The sequence below is a fragment of the Eucalyptus grandis genome, chromosome 2 (genome assembly GCF_016545825.1).
Source record: "Eucalyptus grandis isolate ANBG69807.140 chromosome 2, ASM1654582v1, whole genome shotgun sequence".
NCBI classification, from domain to species: domain Eukaryota; kingdom Viridiplantae; phylum Streptophyta; class Magnoliopsida; order Myrtales; family Myrtaceae; genus Eucalyptus; species Eucalyptus grandis.
Genome location: NC_052613.1, coordinates 46,993,095 through 47,003,105, shown reverse-complemented (window position 1 = coordinate 47,003,105; position 10,011 = coordinate 46,993,095). Strand labels below are relative to the sequence as shown.

The 10,011-nt window shown below is 44.7% G+C and overlaps 1 long non-coding RNA gene across 1 annotated transcript; it reads left to right on the top strand.

The window, feature by feature from the left end:
• Positions 1-1,855: 1,855 nt before the first annotated feature.
• On the top strand, positions 1,856-3,901 carry LOC120290189. Its single transcript, XR_005548037.1, has 2 exons — positions 1,856-1,892; positions 3,700-3,901. It is a non-coding gene; the product is annotated as an uncharacterized LOC120290189 (long non-coding RNA).
• The last annotated feature ends 6,110 nt before the right edge of the window (positions 3,902-10,011 follow it).

The window sequence follows — 10,011 nt, the reverse complement described above, 5'->3', positions numbered from 1 at the left end:
GACAAAGAGTCGGTGATTGCGCTTGCCGAGATCGGTGTCGAGTTATATCGGATCTTGGCCGAGGTTCCCGGTTTCGAGATCGGTCGAGATAGTTTCTTTTTAATCCGTGCGAGCGAGTGTACGTAACTTTCGTTGAGATGAGATCGAGAGATCGAAAAGCGCAGTCCGAGTTGGTTTAGAATCGGTGATTCGATCGCGATTATTAGAGACAGATTTGAGACTGCTCAGAATCGCCAGTTAGCTTTGCAGATTTTGTGTTGAAGACCTTTAAAATTTAAAGTGGGGAAGTGTATTTTTCCTTGGGTGTCGCCTTGGTGAGGACGTCTCGATCTATTAAGGAAGGGAAGATGAATCGGCATTTAAATCGGAATCCATCGAAATTTGGGTTCAAAGAAGGATTTTGGCTTTAAATGGAAAAAGAAAGCGGGTTGGGACACCGTCGGCGCCTCTAGCCGAGTGGTATCCGGGATGAAGCCGCAGGTCCGAAGTCGGGAGTTCGAATCCCCGACGCAGCAGTTAGCTGCTTTGTGGAAAAATAAAAAGAAAAGAAAAAAGAAAAAGAACCAAAACTTTTGTAACTTTCATTTTTGCAAAGATGGACAAGTGCTTAGTCTTTTTGGGAATCAAGAATTGGTCTGGTTAATTCGGAAATGTTTCGTCGGCACCGAGGATCTTGGATAGCAGTACGAAGCAGAATGAAGGGGCAAAATCGATGCGACGACAATACCCCACCATTTTGAAGAAGAATTTATAATGGTTTAAATTTCGAGGACGAAATTTTTATAAGAGGGGAAGAATTGTGACATCCAGATTTTCGGGTCCTAATTTCGACTGGATAATAGGGCCGCTTTTGTTCGGTTGAAGCCAAGGATTGTGAAATTGGGATGCAAGTGGGGCTACATTGGTAAGGAAAATACCAATCGGAATGATGAGGTGTTGAATAAATTAATGGGGGTCAATTTGATTTAATTCAAGAAGAATTAAGGCCCAATTGGAAAGAAAACCTAGCAAAATTCGTATGCCACACTTACCCCCACATTTTGGCCTACCTAAAGTCTTCTAGAAGGGGTAGATTTGGGCTTGAAATGTGGGTGGATGACAGCTATAGTGGCCCACGTGTGGCCCTCGAAGACCAAGAGAGGGAGAGAAAAAGGTTTTTCTCTTCTTCCTCTCTCTCTTCCGTCGGTGCTTCTTCTTCCCCATTTCTTCTTCTGGCGAGGAACCATGGACAAGACCGAAGACCGAGCCGTTGTCGCCGCTCGCCGCCGTCGCGTTGCCCACCGGAGCTACCGCCGCGCACCCAAGCTCACCGCGTATCTCGCGCCCCCTCTCTCCCTCCTCTGGTTCGAACAGAACGAATGGCGAAATGTAAGCGGCAACCATTGTCGGTTGAAGGAGCTGCAGATCACGCCGAGCTACCGCCGTCGTGCCGGACGCCGCCGCCGCCGACCGCACTCCACCCCGCGCACGCCGCTTCTCTCCTCTGTCCTCTTTCGGTTGTTTGGTGCCCTTGATGTGCGAAGATCGGCAGCCCCGTCTCATCGCCGCCGCAAGCAACCGGCCGTGTGCCGCCGCCCGGCTTCGCTCGTGCGCCTCACGGGAGCTGCCGTCCCACCGACCCGGCCCTCGTTCCGCCTACGGATCGTTTTGGCCATCCTAAGGCCATGGTTCGACCACCTCCGACCACCATCGACCTCGCCGAGCTCCGCCTTGCCTCAGCCGCCCTTGGCCGCCTCAACCAGCCCCGGATCTGCCCCTTCCAGCGGCGATCGGTGGGTGCAGAAAATGGGTATTGCAGCAACTTTTGAGGCCCGTTTTGGCCGCCTTCCCGAGCCCGGATGCTCGGCCCGCTTTGAGGAAAGTCGATCCTCGCGTCGAGCCCGTCGTTTTGAGTGAGTTTTACTCACTAATGCCTTCTTAGTTTTCTAATTATACTTAAAGGTTGATTAGTGTTAATTAAGTGTAATTAGGTTGTTAGATTAGAATTGATTAGTGATTATTAGTTAATTGCTTTGTATATTAGTGATGTGATTAGTGTAATTAGATAGAGAATTGCATGTAGTATTTATTGGATGCTTCTTGGGATTTTTCCCGTCCCTTATCGGGTGTTAATTAAGCGATTCGGGCCTAGGTGGTATTTTTAGGAATTAAATATTAATTTTCGAAATTAATTATTTAATTATTTATTTCCCGGAAATTCAACTGGGATGGCCAGTGACCGGGATTTTATGCTGATGATCATGTGGTGTCCGTTTATTTAATTGAGCTTTATATTGTGCTAAATTGAATTTTTGTATATTATTTATTTAATTTTTGAAATATTAAATTAATTATTTTTCGAAATTTTTCGATGGCCGACGACCGAAATCTCGTGCTGATTGTCGTGGCGCAGTCCGTTTATTCATTTGAGCTCTACGTTGTATGGAATTGAATAAATTGTGATATTTTAGGGATTTACCCTAAATTGATTGGAATTGATTGAGATTGAATTGTAGATTGAATTGAATTATTGATTTATAATGCTTTGTTTAGTTAATTTAATTATTTGATTGCCAAGTATGTTTATTTAGCATTTATAATGCTTTGTTGCGTTGATTTAATTATTTGATTGAGAAATCGTTGGGTATTGGTTATCGGTGTTGAAAGTAAATTGGTAACCACTTGAAAGAGGACACGTGGGCTCGATGAATTGGAATGTCACCTAGAGAATGCACGTGAGTTCAGTGGTTGAATATGTCACCTTGGCGAAAAGGTCGCCTGAGAGAATGCACGTGGCTCGGAGACTCGGTATGTCGTCCCGAGAATGCACGTGGCTCGGTGACAGAGTTTGGCATCTAAAAGGGCACGTGGGCTCGGTGAATTGATGCATCACTTTGGTGAGATGGCACCTAAGAGAATGCACGTGGGCCAAGGCATCTAAAAGGACACGTGGCTCGGTGAATTGATGCATCACTTTGGTGAGATGGCACCTTAGAGAATGCACGTGGGCCGGTATTCGGGCATCTAAAAGGGCACGTGGCTCGGTGAATTGATGCATCACTTTGGTGAGATGGCACCTAAGAGAATGCACGTGGGCCCGGGCATCTAAAAAGGACACGTGGCTCGGTGACTTGATGTATCACTTTGGCGAAGAGGTCGCCTTAGAGAATGCACGTGGGCCCGGGGTTCGAGGCACGTGGACTTGGAGACTTGGAATGTCGTCCTAGAAAATGCACGTGGCCTCGCTTTTAGATACTCCCAGTGGGGATTGATTTGTATGACATGTAATCGACTAGTCGATTGATCATTGTTTTGATCTGATGTTGTGAATTGATTGATTGAATGGAAACGACCGTGAGTGGTCTTGTTGGCGTGTAATCGACTAAGTCGATTGATCGATGATTTGATCTGAGTGTGATTTGATGTGATTATTGCCTTGATTTGATGTTGTGAAATGATCGATTGAATGAAAGTGACCGTGAGTGGTCTTGTTGACATGTAATCGACTAAGTCGATTAGATCGATGCTTCGATCTGTGATGTGATTGCTTGTGTGCCTATTTGATCTGTACTAATATGCAGGTGGAATCTGAGGCTAAGGTAAGTCCTCTGACTCATGTTGTGCATAGGCAGCCCTAAGGTGTATTAGTTTACTAATCGGGTCTTAGGAAGTAGAACTTGCTGAGACGTGGTCTCAGTGGTTATTGAATAACCATTTCAGGACCTGGATGAGGAGCCTAAGGAGCATGAATCTGATGAGGAGGTCCCTGATGAGGAACCCGAAGAGGAGTACGTGGAGGAGGACCTCGAGTACGACCAGGATGAGGACCGAAATCCTATCATGTCTTGTCAGACCTTGTTTGCATGTAAAAAGTTGTAGTTGTGAATTTTCAGTGAGAAAATGTATGGCCTGCTTTTCTATCCCATTGCTTTATTGTCTCGGGGATTTATAATCGCTTCCGCATGTGCTATAAAAAATGAAAGGGTCGGCGATACATAGTCCGGGATATCGCATTTTTAAAATCGACCAAAAGTAAGGGATGTGTGCGTGCCTGAGGGTCGGGGCGTGACATCCCCTTTTTGTGGTATCAGAGCAATGGTTAGGTATTGGAGTGATAAGGTGCGATGACCTATGGGATAGCATTAGGAAAGGCCTTTAAATTCATGAATGATGCATGTCTTTGATAGCTGATTGGTAGAATTGGTTGTCGGGTGTGAATTGCTTGCTTTTAATTATTGTGGATTCGGAAGGCAGAGTGTTGACTCGGCCAGCTTGAGCGTAAGAGTGCCACCGCAGGTTGGTACTAGTGTAGCAGCATTGATTGATCCTAAGTTCGATAAGATTGATTTGATGCAAGTGTTCCTTGGGATCTGGATGAGCTTGTAAAATCAGAATCAAGTTGTTGTTGTTATTGCTACCTTTGTTGAGGTCCAACCTTGAAGGATGATCAGGGAATATATTTCGATATTTGAGTCCAGATTCAGTGAAGCAGGCTTGGAATTCGGTCAGGGGAAAAGGCTGATGTTGAGGAAGAGTATTTTGTTCCACTCAATAGGAATGGTGGAATAGTCGAGTCAGCATTCGATTAATGGAACATGTTGTTCTATGGAAGATGGTATGAATTAGTCTCGTGTATTTTGAGGACAGGAAATTGTGGTAAGTGTCGCCAGTACGGACAGTGATTTATGGTGTATCCGCATAAGAAGATGGAATCTTGACAACGGTTACTGCTATCACTGTTGGTAGAACAGTTCAGGAGAAGTGCGCCATAGAACGCACTGTGGAAATTCTGGGATAGGTCTTTGGTATAAGAAATAGTGCATCCTAGCACTTGGCAAGAGGTAGAAGACTCACCAGATAGGTGTTGAAATTGTGGAAGAAAACCTGGATGAATTCGGTGTCCGGTATGGTGAGAAGATCGAAAATGGAACCGACCTGCACTAGACGGAGGATGAATGTTTTGGGGGAAAATTCTATCAGAGTATCGTAGCAGAGTTTGGATGAAGTTTGGGGAACTTCAGTTTATTGAAATAAGTGGAAGAAATGGGAATCACTAGTTATTGTTGTTTGAATTGATAGAACCGAAGGTATGGATGTGAAGATTGATGAATGAGGAATTCATGCATATTAGTGCATCGCTTTAAGGAACATCGTTTTGTGGAAAGAGAAATGAAAATGGTTCATTGCAATCATGCATCAACCATTGTCAACTTAATTGGGTGACTTGTTATAAAGAGTGTTGATGTCTTCAATGATCGACTTGAAGACGGAGTTATCTGTCGATTGAGAACTAGGAAGGAGGTTATACGAAGACAACACTTCGCACTTGATTTAGCCCTTGTGAGAATAATGTAAAGCCATTTGATTTGACGAACGCCATTGTCATAGACTTGACAAACCGAGTATTCAAAGAATATTTAGATCAATGGTGATCTTGTGGTGTAGTGACATTCTAGGGTATTCATTAAGTGATGAGGATCACGAGAGCCCCTAAGAATGGTCATGTGATTACAGGTAAAGGAATCTTGGACCCAGCCAAGATCAATCGGTTGTTTATGAACCGAGATCGAGATTAGTGTCGAAATCGAAGCTGTGGAGATTGGACAGATTACTACAGAAGGTTTGTGAAAGAATTTTCAGCATAAGTACCATCGTGGGCTTGATCTCTTAAGAAAGAAGAGAAAATTCATTAGCATAGACAAGTATGAGGATAGTTTCCAAAGCTTAAGTAAGAACTAACTATCGTACTTGTGCTAAACTTTTCATTTGGCTCTAGAAAGTACGGAATCTTTAGTGATGTGTCTTGCAGAGGACAGGGTATGCATTGATACAACATGAGAAGAGTGTTGCATCACCGTTCCGCCAGTTGAGACCCAATAAGTGGAATGTGAAGCGGTGTCGTGAACTAGAATTTTGGCAGAACTATAATAGTGATATTGGGTATCACCTTGGAGGAACGAAATGAGTCATTAATGTGTTGAGCCGAGAGTCTTCAATTGTGCATAGACTGGTTAAAGTATAGACTTTACTTGAAAAGGGTTCGAAATTTGGTTTTCAAAATTGAGGCGAGGCTACCTTTTGAATTTTATAGCCACCCTCAAGATTGAACCAAATGTTCAAGTTAGAATCGGCGCCTAGTTGACGACGAGAGATGTTCGAAGATCTTATTTTGAGTGTGTAACATCCAGATTTCGGGCTCTGATTTCGATTAGATAAATTGGGCATTTCATCGACGCGATTACAGTGTTTTTCTCTGAGTTGGCCACTCATGAGATAACTAGACTAGCTGGGTGAGTTATTAAGGACCTTAAGGCAAATAGACTTGAGAATTCGACCGGGGATCGACTTCTCGACCGTGCTCATCTTTAGAGATCATTGCGGCACGATATAAAACCGATTTGAAATCGAGAGATAGATCGGTTCGACCGAGATGAATGACCGATCGTGGGTGACTCCACTAAATTGGAAAACTCTCATCGACCGGTACTAATTTGATTTTACTTGTCATTTTGGTACCCCGTGTCCGTATTTGAATCTTGGAGATTTTCACGACAATCGAGAGTCACCAATGGGTCGAGTGGGTTTATTGTGGCTCGAAGAAAATCGACCACGGGTCATTTGTCCTAAAAAGCTCTGAACACTACCCGGTAGCCTAGGTCACACTAAAAGCGTGTCGGAGTGAAATTAACCGTCAATCTAAGTTCGATTTCAGAAATTGAAGATCCTATCTTGCCACAAAGTGGGTATACCGAAGTGTGTGTGCATCGGATAATTCGCCATGGAGTGCGGGGATGAATTATATTTCGAATCTAGATCGAGATTATAAATTTGGCAAAGTTTTCGAGGGTTCTTTATTAAGCAGTGTATAGCAAAGGGTACAGAATTTCAATTGCTGAGATGGAGTCAGGGAAAGAAAGATCACAGGCCAGGGTCAGTACAGTAGTCAGTGATTGCAGTTGCCGAGATCAGTGTCAGAGTTATATCAGATCTTGACCAGAGGTTCCCGGTTTGGTAGATCGGTCGATAGTTTCTTTTTAATCCGTGCGAGAGCGAGTGTACGAACTTCGTTGAGATGAGATCGGAGATCGAAAAGCGCAGTCCAAGTTGGTTTAGAATCGGTGATTCGATCGCGGTTATTAGAGACAGATTTGAGACTCGCTCGAATCGCCGATTAGCTTTGCAGATTTTGTGTTGAAGACCTTTAAAATTTAAAGTGGGGAAGTGTATTTTTCCTTGGGTGTCGCCTTTGGTGAGGACGTCTCGTTCTGATTAAGGAAGGGAAGATGAATCGGCATTTAAATCGGAATCCATCGAAATTTGAGTTCAAAGAAGGATTTTGGCTTTAAATGGAAAAAGAAAGCGGGTTGGGACACCGTCGGCGCTCTAGCCGAGTGGTATCCGGATGAAGCCGCAAGGTCCGAAGTCGGGAGTTCGAATCCCCGACGCGCGCTTAGCCGCTTTGTGGAAAAATAAAAGAAAAAAAAAAAAAAGAACCAAAACTTTTGTAACTTTCATTTTTGCAAAGATGGACAAGTGCTTAGTCTTTTTGGGAATCAAGAATTGGTCAGTTAATTCGGAAATGTTTCGTCGGCACCGAGGATCTTGGATAGCGATACGAAGCAAAATGAAGGGGCAAAATCGATGAGACGACAATACCCCACCATTTTGAAGAAGAATTTATAATGGTTTAAATTTCGAGGACGAAATTTTTATAAGAGGAAGAATTGTGACATCCAGTTTTTCGGGTCCTTTAATTTCGACCTGGATAATAGGGCCGCTTTTGTTCGGTTGAAGCCAAGGATTGTGAAATTGGGATGCAAGTGGGGCTACATTGGTAAGGAAAAATACCAATTGGAATGACGAGGTGTTGAATAAATTAATGGGGGTCAATTTGATTTAATTCAAGAGGAATTAAGGCCCAATTGGAAAGAAAACCTAGCAAAATTCGTATGCCACACTTACCCCCACATTTTGGCCTATCTAAAGGCTTCTAGAAGGGGTATTTTGGGCTGGAAATGTGGGTGGATGACAGCCTTTAGTGGCCCACGTGTGGCTGACCTAAGAGAAAGAGAGAGTGAGAGAGAAAAAGAGAAACCGGTTTTCTCTTCTTCCTCTCTCTCTCCCGTCGCTGTCTCTCTCTTACCCATCTTCTTCTTCGGCTGTGCGACTCCATGGAAACGGAAGACCAGTGAACCAGCAGGCCGAAGCAGCAGCGATTCCTCTCGGCGCCGTCGCAGCAAGCCACCGGAGCTACTCGCGCGCACCCAAGCTCACCGCCGAACTGCCGTCCACGCGCGTCCGCCTCTCTCCCTCCTCTGGTTCGAACAGGACCGAATGGCAGAAACAGAAGCAGCAACCACCGTCGGTTGAAGGAGCTGCAGTCACGCCGGAGCTACCGTCGCCGTCGTGCCGGAACGCTGCCGCCGTCGCTGCTTCGCTCCACCCGAGCGCACCTCTGCTTCTCTCCTCTGTCCTCTTTCGGTTGTTTGGTGCCCTTGATGTGCGAAGATCAGAGCAAACCGAAGCAGCAAGTCTCATCGCCGCCGCAGCAAGCAACCGGAGCTGAAGTTGCCGCCGAGCGCCGCCCGCGCGACGCCGCGCGCTCCGCCGCCTCACGCTCGCGCCTGCCGTCCCCGCTGTGCGACCCAGCCCCTGTTCCGCCTCTGTTCAGCTTCGTTTTGGCCATCACAGGCCATGGTTCCCGACCACCTCCGACCACCATCGACCTCGCCGAGCTCCGCCTCGCCCTCAGCCGCCCTCTTGGCCGCCTCAACCAGCCCTGAATCTGCCCCTTCCAGCAGCGATCAGAGAGTTGCAGAAAATGGGTATGCAGCAGGGTTTTGGCCCGTTTTGGCCGCCTTCCCGAGCCCGGATGCTCGGCCCGCTTTGAGGAAAGTCGATCCTCGCGTCGAGCCCGTCGTTTTGAGTGAGTTTTACTCACTAATGCCTTCTTAGTTTTCTAATTATGCTTAAAGGTTGATTAGTGTTAATTAATTGTAATTAGGTTGTTAGATTAGAATTGATTAGTGATTATTAGTTAATTGCTTTGCATATTAGTGATGTGATTAGTGTAATTAGATAGAGAATTGCATGTAGTATTTATTGGATGCTTCTTGGGATTTTTCCCGTCCCTTATCGGGTGTTAATTAAGCGATTCGGGCCTAGGTGGTATTTTTAGGAATTAAATATTAATTTTCGAAATTAATTATTTAATTATTTATTTCCCGGAAATTCAACTGGATGGCCAGTGACCGGGATTTTATGCTGATGATTGTGGTGTAGTCCGTTTATTTAATTGAGCTTTATATTGTGCTAAATTGAATTTATTGAATTTTTTAATATTAATTATTTAATTTTTGAAATATTAAGATTTTGATGGCCGACGACCGAAATCTCGTGCTGATTGTCGTGGCGCAGTCCGTTTATTCATTTGAGCTCTACGTTGTATGGAATTGAATAAATTGTGATATTTTAGGGATTTACCCTAAATTGATTGGAATCGATTGAGATTGAATTATTGATTGGTAATTGGCCAAGTATGTTTATTCAGCATTTATAATGCTTTGTTTAGTTAATTTAATTATTTGATTGAGTATTGATTGGTGAATGGCCAAGTATGTTTATTTAGAATTTATAATGCTTTGTTGCGTTGATTTAATTATTTGATTGAGAAATCGTTGGGCATTGGTTATCGGTGTTGAAAGTAGATTGGTGACCACTTGAAAGAGGACACGTGGGCTCGGTGAATTGGGATGTCACCTGGAGAATGCACGTGAGTTCGGTGGTTGAATATGTCGCCTTGGCGAAAAGGTCGCCCGAGAGAATGCACGTGGCTCGGAGACTCGGTATGTCGTCCTGGAGAATGCACGTGGCTCGGTGACGAGTTTGGCATCTAAAAGGACACGTGGGCTCGGTGAATTGATGCATCACTTTGGTGAGATGGCACCTAAGAGAATGCACGTGGGCCAAGGCATCTAAAAGGGCACGTGGGCTCGGTGATTGATGCATCACTTTGGTGAGATGGCACCTAGA